The sequence below is a fragment of the Oncorhynchus nerka genome, linkage group LG4 (genome assembly GCF_034236695.1).
Source record: "Oncorhynchus nerka isolate Pitt River linkage group LG4, Oner_Uvic_2.0, whole genome shotgun sequence".
Taxonomy (NCBI): Eukaryota; Metazoa; Chordata; class Actinopteri; order Salmoniformes; family Salmonidae; genus Oncorhynchus; species Oncorhynchus nerka.
Window position 1 is genome coordinate 28,822,302 of NC_088399.1, and position 17,495 is coordinate 28,839,796.

Sequence of the window (17,495 nt, forward strand, 5' to 3'; positions counted from 1 at the left end):
AATTGTTTGCAAGTACACACACATACTTCCTCTTGGGGACTTAAAATTGATTTCCATTAAAAATCCTATTTTCTCTAACTCTACCCCTTACCTTAACCCGTAACCCTAACTTAAACCCTAAACCTAACTACTAACCCTAAACCTTTCCTTATGACCCGTAACCCTAACTCATACTCTAAACCTAACTCCTAACCCCTAACAACCCCTCCACCCTCCACACAAACACACACAGAGACAAACACAGACACACACCCACAAACAGTGGCACTAAGTCTTTAATCATCTGCGTGATCATAGCTCTCTCTGGGCTAATTGGTGAACAGCACTGCTACTGATATCTGAGAGCTTCTCTCAGCACTCAAATGAGTCCTGTGGGATACAGTCATGAACTGGCTCCTCTTGTACATCACACGCAGGTCTTTAAAAAGAAGACAAGTGTATGCATATGCCCCCACACACACACACACACACACACACACACACACACACACACACACACACACTGTCACACCCTGACCATAGTTTGCTTTGTATGTTTCTATGTTTTGTTTGGTCAGGGTGTGATCTGAGTGGGCATTCTATGTTGTGTGTCTAGTTTGTCTGTTTCTGTGTTTGGCCTGATATGGTTCTCAATCAGAGGCAGGTGTTAGTCATTGTCTCGATTGGGAACCATATTTAGGTAGCCTGTTTGGTGTTGGGTTTTGTGGGTGATTGTTCCTGTCTTTCAGTTTTTCACATTTCTTGTTTTGTATATTGTTCATTTATCATCTTCATTAAAGATGTATCACAATAACCACGCTGCGTTTTGGTCCGCCTCTCCTTCAACAGAAGAAAGCCGTGACACTCACACACACTCACACGTGATGTGATATTATTGATTGTCGCAAGATTTAATGAGGGAAAATCATCGATACAGAAATGCAGATATAGCCAAACTACAAGATACTACATCCATCAGCTAATACAACATCTTAACTCATCCATACATGGAGTTATTGATGAAGATCATCCATGCACAACACAGACAGGAGGGGAAGTAGTAAATGGAAGGAAGGTATGAACATTTCCTATTCCATTTAAATCCATGCTTTATATACAACTAACAAACTCTTTGATCTTGGCTAATTATAGTTGTATTATTATTTTTTTCAATATTTGTTTGACATGTTTCTTTTATCTATTCAGTGTTCGGTGGACATAGAAATACATGCAGCAGTAGTCAATAACAAACAACATACACATACATACATACACATACATTCATACACATACATAAAACATATCTGGTGAGAGAATATGCATTGTTAATCAATAACTGACAGAAGGAAAGGGATGATTTGATTCACAGCGGTGAAGAAATATGAATTCAAAGAGCAGAGCTTTAAGTTGTTCCCATAAGATCAATTATGTCAAATCCACGTCAATACAGAACAGAGAAAAACATAGTTATATGCCAGCAATAAGAGCAGCGTGGGAAAATATGAAGAAAACAGATATTGGTCAATTGTCTCCTATGACAATAATGTGCACAGCTTGTTGGCATATAGAGAAACCAAATATCTATAAATCATAATCATTTGATATGGAACCTAAGATTACACAGTTAGGCTAACTGGTAATAACAATGCCAGTTTGACTTTTTGGTAAATACAAAACCCAATGATTTGTTACCACGTATTTAGAGTTCAATTATTTGAAGCATGGTGCCAGACAGTAGTTCAATTTTACACATCCTTCATCAGTGGGATAAATACCAAAATGCCAAATACCAGCTGAAAAAGGTCTGTACAATGAAGTGTTAGTGTTACCTATATCATTCCAATCAGAGCAGGAATATAGGCCACCCCTCACTGGAAGGAAAGAACAAAAGCTGTTTAAAGAAACATTTATGCAAATGTAGGCGCACTCTCTTGTTACTCCATTAAGTCAATCCTTCAATAAAGGCGCTATATCTGTCATTACTATTTGTAGAGTTGACTACGCGACAGTTTGATTGCATGTAAATGTCAGAGGAAATTGCTTTGAATCTAACCGAATCTCAACCCATAAAAGTATAACCTTTGTGGGGTTTCTAGGATGCAATTACAATCATTTTGAGTGTGATTACGCAGTCAGTGCAACAAAGTGCCAGTGCCATTTGCGTTAGTGCTATCTGATAAATCCCTTAGATTGTCTTTGGGCTGGAAATATGGCAGGATAATAGGTAATGCACATTCTAATTACTAAATCTTGAGAATCGGAATGTAAACAACTTCACATAACGTCTCACATTACATGACACAGTGTAGGTTAAACTACGTGGTTTACAATAGGTGATTAAATGGTTTCATTGCAATCCTCCTATATGGGGAATAAGAGTGGTGTGGGTTTACATATTCTATTTCTTTCTGTATTCCATATGTCTATTGCCACTATACCTGTGTAGTGAGTCAAGGCCGGACTACATGTCTGAACATAAATGTCTGTACATTATGCCTTGAATCTATTCTACCACACCCAGAAATCTGCTCCTTTTACTCTCTGTTCCGAACGCACTACACAACCAGTTCTTTCAGCCTTTAGCCGTACCCTTATCCTACTCCTCATCTGTTCCTCTGGTGATGGAGAGGTTAACCCAGGCCCTGTATTCCCCAGTACTACACCTATTCCCCAGGCGCTATCATTTGTTGACTTCTGTAACTATAAAAGCCTTTGTTTCATGCATGTTAACATCAGAAGCCTCCTCCGTCAGTTTGTTTGTTTCACTGCTTTAGCACACTCCGCCAACCCAGATGTCCTAGCCGTGTCTGAATCCTGGCTTGAGAAGGCAACCAAAAATTCTGAAATTTCCATCCCCAACTACAACATTTTCCACCAAGACAGAACTGCCAAGGGTGTGGAGTTGCAATCTACTGAATTGATCTGTCATGCTATCCAGGTCTGTGCCCAAACAGTAAGAGCTTCTACTTTTAAAAATCCACCACGTTTACATACACTTAGGTTGGAATCATTAAACACTCCACAAATGTCTTGTTAACAAACTATAGTTTTGGCAAGTCGGTTAGGATATCTACTTTGTGCATGAGACAAGTCATTTTTCCAACAATTGTTTACATACAGATTATTTCACTTATAATTCACTGTATCCCAATTCCAGCGGGTCAGAAGTTTACATACACTAAGTTGACTGTGCCTTTAAACAGCTTGGAAATGTAGAAAATTATATCCTGGCTTTAGAAGCTACTGTTAGGCTAATTGACATAATTTGAGTCAATTAGAGGTGTACCTGTAGATGTATTTCAAGGCCTACCTTCAAACTCAGTGTCTCTTTGCTTGACATCATGGTAAAATCGAAGGAAATCAGCCAAGACCTCAGAAAAAATGTGTAGACCTCCACAAGTCTGGTTCATCCTTGGGAGCAATTTTCAAACGCCTGAAGGCACCACGTTCATCTGTACAAACAATAGTACGCAACTATAAACACCATGGGACCACGCATCCGTCATACCTCTCAGGAAGGAGACGTGTTCTGTCTCCTAGAGATGAACGTACTTTGGTGCGAAAAGTGCAAATCAATCCCAGAACAACAGCAAAGGACTTTGTAAAGATGCTGGAGGAAACGGGTACAACAGTATCTATATCCATAGTGAAAAGAGTCCTATACCGGACACAACCTGAAAGGCCGCGCAGCAAGGAAAAAGCCACTGCTTCAAAACCGGCATAAAAAAGACAGACTACAGTTTGCAACTGCACATGGGGACAAAGATCGTACTTTTTGGGAGGCTTCCAAGCTGAAGAACACCATCCCAACCATGAAGAACGGGGGTGGCAGCATCATGTTGTGGGGGTGCTTTGCTGCCGGAGGACTGGTGCACTTCACAAAATAGATGGCATCATAAGGTAGGAAAATTATGTGGATATATTGAAGCAACATCTCAAGACATCAGTCAGGATGTTAAAGCTTGGTCACAAATGGGTCTTCCAAATGGACAATGACCCCAAGCATACTTCCAAAGTTGTGGCAAAATGGCTTAAGGACAACAAAGTCAAGGTATTGGAGTGGCCATCACAAAGCCCTGACCTCAATCCTATAGAACATTTGTGGGCTGAACTGAAAAAGTGTTTGCGAGCAAGGAGGCCTACAAAGCCCTGCCTCCAACTGTTTGCTTCTATCTCAAGGCCATCAGACTGGCCACTAACATTGAGTGGCTGCTGCCAACATACTAACTCAACTCCAGCCACTTTAATGATGGAAATGTATGTAAAAAATTTATCACTAGCCACTTTAAACAATGCCACTTTATATAATGTTTACATACCCTACATTACTCATCTCATATGTATATGTATTAACTGTACTCTATATCATCTACTGCATCTTGCCATCTTTATGTAATACATGTATCACTAGCCACTTTAAACTATGCCACTTTTATGTTTACATACCCTACATTACTCATCTCATGTGTATATACTGTACTTGATACCATCTACTGCATTATGCCTATGCCGTTCTGTACCATCACTCATTCATATATCTTTATGTACATATTCTTCACATATTCTTTATCCCTTTACACTTGTGTGTATAAGGTAGTAGTTGTGGAATTGTTAGGTTAGGTTACTCGTTGGTTATTACTGCATTGTCAGAAGTAGAAGCACACGCATTTCACTACATTCGCATTAACATCTGCTAACCATGTATATGTGACAAATACAATTTGATTTGATTTGAACTGGTCGTCTAGTGCGTTGGGGACAGAGAATAAAAGGAGCAGATTTCTGGGCGTGGTAGAATAGATTCAGGGCATAATGTTCAGACAGGGGTATGGGGGGGGCGGGTACAGTGGAGGTAAACCCAGCCACCGAGTGATGATAAGAGAGGTTGCATATCTGGACGGGCTAGTTATGCTGGGTGAGGTCACCACATGTGTGAGAGGTGGGACAAAGGAGGTATCTGAGGTATGTTGAGTGGGACAAGGGGCTCCGCAGTAAACTAAGACAATAATAACTATCCTAAACAACAGTGTACAAGGCATATTGACATTTGAGAGAGACATAAAGCGATGCATAAAGCAATCACAGGTGTTGATTGGGAGGGCTAGCTAAGGCAACAACGGGTTAAACAACAACAGCAAATCAGATAAGACAACAACAGGTAAAATGGTGATGAATGGGCAGAGAGGGTCGGTTAACTACACACAGGGCCTGAGTTGGGGCCGACAGATAAACAAAATGGATTAATGAACAGTCCAGCAGGCATCAGCTATGTAGCCAAGTTATCATAGAGTCCAGTGAACAGCAATAGATGGAACAGGGAAGCCGCCGGCTAGTCATTACTATGCTAGCATGCGGGAGACACGGTGTTTAAAGTTAGCAGGCCGGGGAAGTAGAAGTGTCTGCTCCGACGTCCGGCAAAGGTCGGTTGAGGGCACAGCGGATGGAGTTAAGTCGGCGGACCAGTCGTGGTGGTACGGCGGTGTGCCGTGTCGACAAAGGGTCCAGACGAGATGGCGAAAGAGGTCATTGTAGTTTGCCATCCGGGAGATGCGCCTGGCTCGCGGTTAACTGGTGCTAGCTTCGGGGCCGGGACGTCATCCACTATAGCCACTCAGTAGCAGCAATGATCCGATGCACAGGTCCAGAGCTTACAGCAAGGATCCGGTGGAGTGATGGATTCTAGCTACGTTGGGGAAGTCCGGGAAGGCATTGGCCGAGTGATCAGAGAGTAGGCTGGGATGTGGGCATGGCTCAGGGCTAGCTTCGGGGCTGGGTCACTCGGTGGCAGCTAGCTACCTGTGATGATCAGGAGTAATGGTCCAGGATTTACGGCAGGAATCCGGCGTTATAGTGGAGAAAACAGTCCGATGCTGGCAAGTATTATCCAGGCTAAAAAACGTCTGGTGTCTGTGCAGAAGGAAAGGCCGCTAGCAGTGGCTATAAATGGCTAAATAGCTAGTAGCTAAACTATCTGTAAACATGGGCACCCTCATAGATATCATCCTGACCAACCTGCTCTCTAAATATACATCTGCTGTCTTCAACCAGGATCTCAGCCGATCACTGCCTCATTGCCTGCATCAGTAATGGAACCACAGTCAAATGACCACCCCTCATCACTCTCAAACGCTCCCTAAAACACTTCAGCGAGCAAGCCTTTCTAATCGACCTGGCCCGGGTATCCTGGAAGAATATTGACCTCATTCCGTCAGCAGAGGATGCTTGGATACTCTTCGCCCACGCGATATGCAACTTTTCGGGGAAGTTAGGAACCAATATCCACAGGCAGTTAGGAAAGCAAAGGCAAGCTTTTTCAAACAGAAATGTGCATCCTGTAGCATAAACTCCAAAACATTCTGGGACAACATGTAAAGTCCACGGAGAAAAATAGCACCTCCTCCCAGCTGCCCACTGCACTGAGGATAGGAAACACTGTCACCACTTATAAATCTACGATAATTGAGCATTTCAATAAGCATTTTTCAATGGCTGGCCATGCTTTCCTCCTGGCTACCCCTACCCCGGTCAACAGCTCTGCACCCCCCCACAGCTACTTACCCAAGCCTCCCCCATTTCGCCTTCACCCAAATCCAGATAGCTGATGTTCTGAAAGAGCTGCAAAATCTGGACCCCTACAAATTAGCTGGGCTAGACAATCTGGACCCTCTCTTCCTAAAATAATCCGCCGCAATTGTTGCAACCCCTATTACTAGCCTGTTCAACCTCTCTTTCGTATCGTCTGAGATCCCTAAAGATTGGAAAGCTGCCGCGGTCATCCCCTTCTTCAAAAGGGGAGACACCCTAGACCCAAACTGTTACAGACCTATATCTATCCTACCCTGCCCTTCTAAAGTCTTCGAAAGCCAAGTTAACAAACAGATCACCGATCATTTCGAATGCCACCGTACCTTCTCCGCGATGCAATCTGGATTCCGAGCTGGTCATGGGTGCACCTCAGCCACGCTCAAGGTCCTAAACGATATCATAACAGCCATCGATACAAGACAATACTGTGCAGCCATCTTCATCGACCTGGCCAAGGCTTTCGACTCTGTCAGTCACGGCATTCTTATGGGCAGACTCAACAGCCTTGGTTTCTCAAATGACTGCCTCGCCTGGTTCACCAACTCAAATCGAATCAGATCAACATTTATTTGTCACGTGCGCGGGATACAGTGAAATGCTTACTTACAGGCTCTAACCAATAGTGCAAAAAAGGTATTAGGTGAACAATAGGTAGGTAAAGAAATAAAACAACAGTAAAAAGACAGGCTATATACAGTAACGAGGCTATAAAACGAGCGAGGCTACATACACCAGTTAGTCTGGTTGATTGAGGTAGTATGTACATATAGATATGGTTAAAGTGACTATGCATATATGATGAACAGAGTAGCAGTAGCGTAAAAAAGGGGTTGGCGGGTGGTGCGTGGCGGGACACAATGTAGATAGCCCGGTTAGCCAATGTGCAGGAGCACTGGTTGGTCTGCCCATTTGAGGTAGTATGTACATGAATGTATAGTTAAAGTGACTATGCATATATGATAAACAGAGAGTCACAGCAGAGTAAAAGAGGGGTAAAAGAGGGGTTGGGAGGGGGCACACAATGCAAATAGCCCAGGTAGCCATTCGATTACCTGTTCAGGAGTCTTATGGCTTGGGGGTAAAAACTGTTGAGAAGGCTTTTTGTCCTCGACTTGGCACTCCGGTACCGCTTGCCATGCGGTAGCAGAGAGAACAGTCTTTGACTGGGTGGCTGGGGTCTTTGACAATTTTTAGGGCCTTCCTCTGACACCGCCTACTACCTCTCAGACAGAGTTCAGTGTATCAAATCGGAGGGCCTGTTGTCCAGACCTCTGGCCGTCTCTATGGGGGTGCCACAGGATTCAATTCTCGGGCCGACTCTTTTCTCTGTATACATCAATGATATCGCTCTTGCTGCTGGTGATTCTCTGATCCACCTCTACGCAGACGACACCATTCTGTATACTTCTGGCCCTTCTTTGGACACTGTGTTAAGAAACCTCCAGACAACTCCAACTTCTCTTAAATGCTAGTCAAACTCAATGCATGCTCTTCCACCAATCGCTGCCCGCACCTGCCCGCCCGTCTAGCATCACTACTCTGGACGGTTCTGACTTAGAATATGGACAACTACAAATAGCTAGGTGTCTGGTTAGACTGTAAACTCTCCTTCCAGACTCACATTAAGCATCTCCAATCCAAAATTAAGTATAGAATCAGCTTCCTATTTCGCAACAAAGCATCCTTCTCTCATGCTGCCAAACATACCCTCGTAAAACTGTTTAGCCTACCAATCCTTGACTTCGGCGATGTCATTTACAAAATAGCCTCCAACACTCTACTCAGCAAATTGGATGCAGTCTATCACAGTGCCATCCGTTTTGTCTCCAAAGCCCCATATACTACCCACCACTGCGACCTGTATGCTCTCGTTGGCTGGCCCTCGCTTCATATTCATCCCCAAACCCACTGGCTCCAGGTCATCTATAAGTCTATGCTAGGTAAAGCCCCGCCTTATCTCAGCTCAGTGGTCATTTTGCCGCTATGGCCTATTTATTCCCTTACCTCCCTAATCTTACTTCATTTGCACACACTGTATCTAGACTTTTCTATTGTGTTATTGACTGTACGTATATTTATTCCATGTGTAACTCTGTGTTGCTTGTGTCGCACTGCTTTTCTTTAATCTTGGCCAGGTTGCAGTTGTAAATGAGAACTTGTTCTGAACTGGCCTACCTGGTTAAATACAGGTGAAATAAAAAATACATTAAAAATAAAATAAACATAACATAAACTTAGTTCATCAACCCTACCCAGGGCTGCAAACAGTATGCACGGTGGTAGATGTGTAGGTGTTGGGACTCGGTATAGGACAGTGTGTGAAAAAAGGGAAGATAGCGACGGAGGGAGGGCGGGAGGGAAAACATCTGAGAGTGAAAGGCAGAGTGAAAAGGAGAAAGATGACCTAAGAGATTGAGAAAGAGCAAAGCATGACGAGAAAAATTGAGTATGGGAGAGTGAGCGACAGAGAAAGTAAGAGCTCGGCCCTCAACAACAGTCCCAGCCCAGTGGCCCTGACCGGTGGCCAGGTTATCAGGCCAGCAGAGCGTCGTCATGGACACACACACAAAGCTAGGATTGGCAGCCAACACCTGGAACTTGTCATAATGAGCTCCTTCTGTTTGCCATAAAGCTGCTTATATTTGGCTTCAATGCCTTTGCTGCCATACTGGGGCCCCGGTTGAACGAACATTTGCTTCATTTACAAGGACGCTTATGATGGACTTGGTAATGCTACGGCTGATCCAGCCACAGCCCTGACACGGCTCTCTACACATAGCCTTGAGGAGCCATAATACAGACATACAGCATGTCTGTATCATTACGCTTTCTCTGTGGTGGCTCTGCATGGGCCGATGGTCATCAGTCATCACGAGTGACTTTATCGCTCAGGTGTCAAGGATAACAACATCAAGGAAACAGTGGACAGTAAACGAAGAGAGGGAACAAGAGAGAGAAAGAGAGGGAGTGAGAAAGGGAGAGGTGTGTATGTGTGACAGAGAGAGAGACAGAACACATTGAGAGAAAGAGAGAGCGAATGAAAGCGAGAGAAAAAAGAGGTGGTCGAGGTGTAGGAAACACTATTAAGAGTAATGAATGTCAGTGTGCCTTTCCTCTCCTGACGATCCAGGTGCCTTTGCCAATTATCCTGACAGACAGAGGTCTGATTCATCTCCTCTGCCACCTGGGGATACTCTTCATCTCAATGCCAAACACTGGCCTCGTTAGAGGAGATAGTACAGGGACTAAGGCCACTCTCTCTACTACAGACCAATGGAGAGACGGGGACTAGAGGACCAGAGAGAGTGAGGCAAAGATGGTCACTCTTTACCACAGAGCAATGGAGAGAAGAGAGACTACAGAGTGATGCAAAGATGATCCCTCTACTACCAGTGGAAACAGTGGAGAGGCATTGTGGCGAAATCCTGCACGGAGCCTTCACCGTGCGCTGCCACTTTAAGAGCGCACCAGCTGTCAGGAAGGAGGATGTAAAAATGGCTCTTTCGTCTCTGTGTGGGAGTCTCGTTTGGTGCAGCACTTTTCTCTGTGTGTGTTTTTGGAGTGCTTAGTTGTGAAAGTTTTAAGTCAGACCGCCGGTGTACCGCTTTAATACGTGTTTGGAACACCGGCGATCTGACTTAAAACTTTCACAACTACTGGCAAACAGGCTTCATTCTAGGCAGTAAGAAAATCTGCCCGTCGTCCCAACAAAAATAGTTATCTTTAACCCTCTTTAACCCGCTAAAACATGGACTTCTGTACAGAGCAGAGAGAACATGGAGAGACCGTGTCTTCCGTCTGTGTTGTCCGTCTTGCTAACTTATTTTTATTCCTGCCCCACAGGAGACCTTTTGCCCCTTGCCAGGTCGTCATTGTAAATAAGAATTTGTTCTTAATTGACCTGCCTGGTAAAATATAGGTTAAATAAGACTATAGACCTGAGACAGAGATGGCCACTCTCAACCAGTGATCAATAGTGATGCTAGAGAACAGAGAGAGAAAGAAGAATGAGGTAGACGTGATCACACTCTACAGACCAATGGAGAGACCAGAGAGACAGTAGAGGCAGAGATCATCACTCTCTAGTTACAAAGTGCCAAGAGAATAGAGACATTTGTAGCCAACAATTAGCCTAGCATGCTAGGCTAATCTACGGCATCTATGCCACTGACAGTGGATAAAACTGCCCCTATCAATTTCACCAGCAGCTTGAGACATTGTGATAATGAGGCATTAAACAAACCATCCCCTTCTTGCTTATTCCCCGTCTCGGGTAAAGGATGTTGTGGGTATAAGGCCTCCATTTTAAATAAAGGCCACAATAAGGAAATTAAAGGGGCTTTTGTTCAGTTTGGAATTGTTAGGATAAATTAAGAGATAATTAGGGCATCATCCATCCCCCATAATGCGTGCAATCCTTTTGTCAACACTGCTCAGTGAGTTAATTGCACACAAAATATTCATAAACGTCTGGCCTCCTAACAACGAAAAGGGAAGTAAATTAATATACCTATACATCAAAACACTAATGAATATTCAGAGCCTGGGGGTGTGGAAAATAAATAAATGATTACGGTTTCACAACACTTTGCAGAATTAATTTCGAGAATGCTTTTTCACCTAAAACGAACAATAAATTGCATAACTAATGAAGCACCAAGGAAATGTACAGTGTACAGCACCTCATCTCTAATCATGGTAGAGATAGAGGCTAGAGAAGCTGAGTTTAAAGTAGCACAAACATGCACATCTCTAAACAAATCAATTCCCAATCTTATGTTTGCTCAGTGCATTAAGGGAGATCATTAAAAAGTCAATTGTTTGAAGCATTGCGTTGCTTAACAATATTTTAAAGTCCACGGAATACACTCTCTCAAGGTATTGAATAAAACTAAATTGAACCTTCAATTTTTGAGCCACACTAGCACTTTTAACATGACAACCAGGCTCTGTAGAATGGAGTTCTCATTTCTGAACACCATGAAAAACATTGTGTTCATGTCCAACCTTGACTACAGCAATGATCTAAAGACAATGTTTTGGCAAATTCTTTTTGGAATGACATAATTATCCGTTTTCAAATAGCTCCAAAAGCAATATTTCTCCTTCATATGGATCCTACTGCCATGTTTGTTTCCGAGTAGAACTGTCCTATCCTGCTAAAGGAAATGACAGACAATGACTCATACCGCCTAAATAGCAAACTACTAAGAAACAGGGGTTTTATCACACTGGCATCCCCACTGGATTTGTCCTAGTACCGTAACTTTTTTCTACTTACTAAATTACTATTGAACATACTTTGGAATCATTGCATTCAATTTTAAAGTGATAGTTCACAAAAAAAAATGGCAGACCTCAATAGTGGTCTAATGTTGTAGTGTAGATCCAGCTATATGGCTCAAACCCAATGAATGGGAATCGACAGGCACCCTCTCAACACTAGAACATCTCAACACTGTGTGAAAATGTCTGACATACTTTGATTTTGTATTGAACTACCACTTTAATGCACCAGTCATGTAAACAAACATACAGTACTTTATCATTACATAACTCCCTGATTACTATTTGTGAGTGACTTGCATAGCTCTAAAGAAGATTGATGAGAAAGCAGCTCTCAAACTCAATTAAGAGGAGTCATGATGATGTTAATGAACCTGTAGACATCTCGTCTGCCACTTGATCATTCCAGTGTAGAGTTTGATGGCTTTAAATGCTTCCAAAGAAGCACTTCACACATCACTCATGATTCCACCTAGTCATTCAAGACACTCATAAAAGGGAATTAAAGTGTAATTTTCACCTCCCTGCGTCAATTAAGCCTATGGCTCGCATTCTTGCCTAAAAGTCTGTACGTTCTGTATCTGTACACAACGGTGTAATACAATGCATCATCTCTGACCCTGTACAGTAGCATAGGACACTAAAAGCACACTTGTTAGCCAGTTTATTATTTTTGATCTTCTCCGGTTATACATCAGTCTATATTTGGAAGACGGCATCTTTTCATAAACATTATAAAGCAGAGACCCTGTAGTGAAAGCTCATAGAACCCGGAGACCGGCTGAGAACATTATGTTCACAAACCCCATTGATTTAATAGAGAGACCATTATGAGATGTTATCAAAGTAACCCGCCGCTGTGATTTCACCATTTCAACATAATTCACAATAATAATTACCTCACAAACTTCAAACTGTGGCAGTTACTGTTAATTGCAGTGTTGCTGGAGTGACTGTGGATTATCCCAGATTCCGCCACCTAGGCTCTCAAAGCCATTTTCAGGCTTTGATATGAGTTACATGGCATGTTATAAGTGATGTCTCACTGAAAAGCTGTAATTAAAAGTACAAATACGACAATATTTAGAGATGAAATTGGGATAAAAAATTTAAAAAATGGAAAGCCAAAGTCTCTCTCTAAAGAATCTATCCCATTATCTGAGGGATCACTTTAGAAATGACATACTCTTCACTGATGACCTTTTCTCTGCTCTCTCTCTCATGACGCCAATAGAGACAATAAAGTCTTGTCGTCTGCTCCAACACAACTTTGCAGCTTTTTTTGTGTTAATTTTTAAAACTTTGCTATTATTTCTTATGACCGCCAAGCACTTTGTACATTAGGTCATTGGTTACCCAATTACATTTTGATTTTCCTGACATGGATTTTCCTGACATTGCTCCGCTCTGTTTATCCTACCCAGTGTTTTTCCCAAGAGACAACAGCGTAGATGGGGCAGGACATCCAACTTGCTAGTAAGGCTGAGAAGACAGGCAAATCTCCCCCCGCTTCCCAGTATCTTGCTAGACAATGTTCAGTCCCTGGACAATAAGCTGGATGATTGAGAACCTCCTTTCAACAAGATGTGAGAGACTGCAATGTCGTCTGCTTTGTTGAGACGTTGCTTACACCATTGGTACTCAACCCAGCCATTTAACCCGCTGGATTTTCCATCGAATGGTGGGATAGGACAAAAGCGTCAGGGAAAAGCAAAGGAGGGGTACGATTCATGATCAACAACTCTTGGTGTGAACACAGAAATGTCGAAAAGCTTCTGTAATTCTGTTCACCCGATCTGGAGTTTCTGACGATAAAATGTCGACCCCATTATCTCCCGAGAAACTTTTGTTCCGTTATCCTCACGGCTGTATGGGCCATTTCCCCATGGGGGAATGTATACAAATCACGGATAATAAAGGGAAAACACTGACACATCACTTCCAGACAAACTAAACACCTTTTTTGCTCGCTTCGAGAAAAACAACATCGATCCGCCGTTGCGGGCCCCCGCTGCTCAGGAGGATTGTGGGCTGTCGATCTCTGTGGCCGATGTGAGTAAGACTGTCAAGCGTATTGACTCTCCCAATGCTGCCAGCCTGGATGGCATCCCAAGCCGCGTCCTCAGAGCATGAGCAGACTAGCTGGCTGGAGTGTTTAAGGGCATATTCAAACTCTCCCTATCTCAAATCTGTTGTCCCCACATGCTTCAAGATGTTCACCATTGTTCCTGTACCCAAGCATGCTAAGGTGAACTAAATTACTTCTGTCATCATGAAGGTGTTGGGTTCTGAGAATAGGAAATATACTTATTCATGTCACTGAGGGAGAAAGGGTAATGTATAACATTTACATTATGTCAGGATATGTTATTGTTAGCCATCAGGGATCCTATGGGAGGGATCCTCTGGGAGGAGAAGAGACACAGTCTGGCACCAGGCACCATGACAGCCGTGAGTTGGGGAGGAGTGAGCACTTTGGGGTAGAGGTCAGGTCAGATGAGGAAGAACAGATATCACTAAGGTTCTGTCTAGCAACAAAGATGCATTGGCTGGTCAGATGTGTAGGAGGAGCGAGCGGTCGCATCTGCACTCGGTCCGCAGGTAGTATTACATTTCATTACATTTCATTATAGTACAACGGTTTGATTTGTCTAATCTTAGCAATTTCTTCTTAGCTAGCTACATAGCCGTCTTTGTATCATAGATAATTGCGTAATTATCGTATTTCGTCATCCTAACGCAGTCTACACTGCCCTGCAGCTAGCCAGCTAGCTAACGTCCACCGTTAGCTAGTCCACCGTCTACCGATTAGCAGCACAACTATTACACTCAACTGAACGACTTGATTAGTGTAGTGTTAGCTAGCTACATAGTTGTCTTTGCTGTCTTCGTACCCAAGATAATTGTGTAGTTTAGAGTGTGTAGTTTTATGTCGTCCTTAACATAGGAGACTCTGCTAGCTAGCCAACAGCTAGCCAACGTCTACCGAACAGAACTTCTGCACTCAACAATCCGGTCGCATTTCGCTTCGCTCCACAAGTAGTATCACATTTTTCATTTCATTTCATTACAGTACAACGGCTTGATTTGTTTGATCGTAGCTAGCTACATAGCTAGCTACATAGCCGTCTTTGTATCAAAGATAATTGTGTAGTCTAGAGCGATTTCCTAGGTTAGCTAGCCAGCTATTGTCGTTCTTTTAACGCAACGTAACGTAATCAACACTGCTAGCTAGCCAGCTAGCCCCGAATAGCAGCACAGTAGAAACTATTACACTCAACGAAACGACTTGATTAGTGTAGTGTCAACAACGCAGCCAATGCCAGCTAGCCTACATAGTCAACAACGCAGCCTCTGCCAGCTAGCCTACTTCAGCAGTACTGTATCATTTTAATCATTTTAGTCAATAAGATTCTTGCTACGTAAGCTTAACTTTCTGAACACTCGTGACGTGTAGTCCACTTGTCATTCCAATCTCCTTTGCATTAGCGTAGCCTCTTGTGTAGCCTGTCAACTATGTGTCTGTCTATCCCTGTTCTCTCCTCTCTGCACAGACCATACAAACGCTCCACACCGCGTGGCCGCGGCCACCCTAATCTGGTGGTCCCAGCGCGCACGACCCACGTGGAGTTCCAGGTCTCCGGTAGCCTCTGGAACTGCCGATCTGCGGCCAACAAGGCAGAGTTCATCTCCGCCTATGTCTCCCTCCCTCTTTCTCCCCTTACCCATCTGTCTATCGCCTCCTTTGAATTCCATGCTGTCACAGTTACCAGCCCTTTCAAGCTTAACATCCTTATCATTTATCGCCCTCCAGGTTCCCTCGGAGAGTTCATCAATGAGCTTGATGCCTTGATAAGCTCCTTTCCTGAGGACGGCTCACCTCTCACAGTTCTGGGCGACTTTAACCTCCCCACGCCTACCTTTGACTCATTCCTCTCTGCCTCCTTCTTTCCACTCCTCTCCTCTTTTGACCTCACCCTCTCACCTTCCCCCTACTCACAAGGCAGGAAATACGCTCGACCTCATCTTTACTAGATGCTGTTCTTCCACTAACCTCGTTGCAACTCCCTCCAAGTCTCCGACCACTACCTTGTATCCTTTTCCCTCTCGCTCTCATCCAACACTTCCCACACTGCCCCTACTCGGATGGTATCGCGCCGTCCCAACCTTCGCTCTCTCTCCCCCGCTACTCTCTCCTCTTCCATCCTATCATCTCTTCCCTCTGCTCAAACCTTCTCCAACCTATCTCCTGATTCTGCCTCCTCAACCCTCCTCTCCTCCCTTTCTGCATCCTTTGACTCTCTATGTCCCCTATCCTCCAGGCCGGCTCGGTCCTCCCCTCCCGCTCCGTGGCTCGACGACTCATTGCGAGCTCACAGAACAGGGCTCCGGGCAGCCGAGCGGAAATGGAGGAAAACTCGCCTCCCTGCGGACCTGACATCCTTTCACTCCCTCCTCTCTACATTTTCCTCTTCTCTCTCTGCTGCTAAAGCCACTTTCTACCACTCTAAATTCCAAGCATCTGCCTCTAACCCTAGGAAGCTCTTTGCAACCTTCTCCTCCCTCCTGAATCCTCCTCCCTCCCCCTCCTCCCTCTCTGCAGATGACTTCGTCAACCATTTTGAAAAGAAGGTCGACGACATCCGATCCTCGTTTGCTAAGTCAAACGACACCGCTGGTTCTGCTCACACTGCCCTACCCTGTGCTCTGACCTCTTTCTCCCCTCTCTCTCCAGATGAAATCTCGCGTCTTGTGACGGCCGGCCGCCCAACAACCTGCCCGCTTGACCCTATTCCCTCCTCTCTTCTCCAGACCATTTCCGGAGACCTTCTCCCTTACCTCACCTCGCTCATCAACTCATCCCTGACCGCTGGCTACGTCCCTTCCGTCTTCAAGAGAGCGAGAGTTGCACCCCTTCTGAAAAAACCTACACTCGATCCCTCCGATGTCAACAACTACAGACCAGTATCCCTTCTTTCTTTTCTCTCCAAAACTCTTGAACGTGCCGTCCTTGGCCAGCTCTCCCGCTATCTCTCTCAGAATGACCTTCTTGATCCAAATCAGTCAGGTTTCAAGACTAGTCATTCAACTGAGACTGCTCTTCTCTGTATCACGGAGGCGCTCCGCACTGCTAAAGCTAACTCTCTCTCCTCTGCTCTCATCCTTCTAGACCTATCGGCTGCCTTCGATACTGTGAACCATCAGATCCTCCTCTCCACCCTCTCCGAGTTGGGCATCTCCGGCGCGGCCCACGCTTGGATTGCGTCCTACCTGACAGGTCGCTCCTACCAGGTGGCGTGGCGAGAATCCGTCTCCTCACCACGTGCTCTCACCACTGGTGTCCCCCAGGGCTCTGTTCTAGGCCCTCTCCTATTCTCGCTATACACCAAGTCACTTGGCTCTGTCATAACCTCACATGGTCTCTCCTATCATTGCTATGCAGACGACACACAATTAATCTTCTCCTTTCCCCCTTCTGATGACCAGGTGGCGAATCGCATCTCTGCATGTCTGGCAGACATATCCGTGTGGATGACGGATCACCACCTCAAGCTGAACCTCGGCAAGACGGAGCTGCTCTTCCTCCCGGGGAAGGACTGCCCGTTCCATGATCTCGCCATCACGGTTGACAACTCCATTGTGTC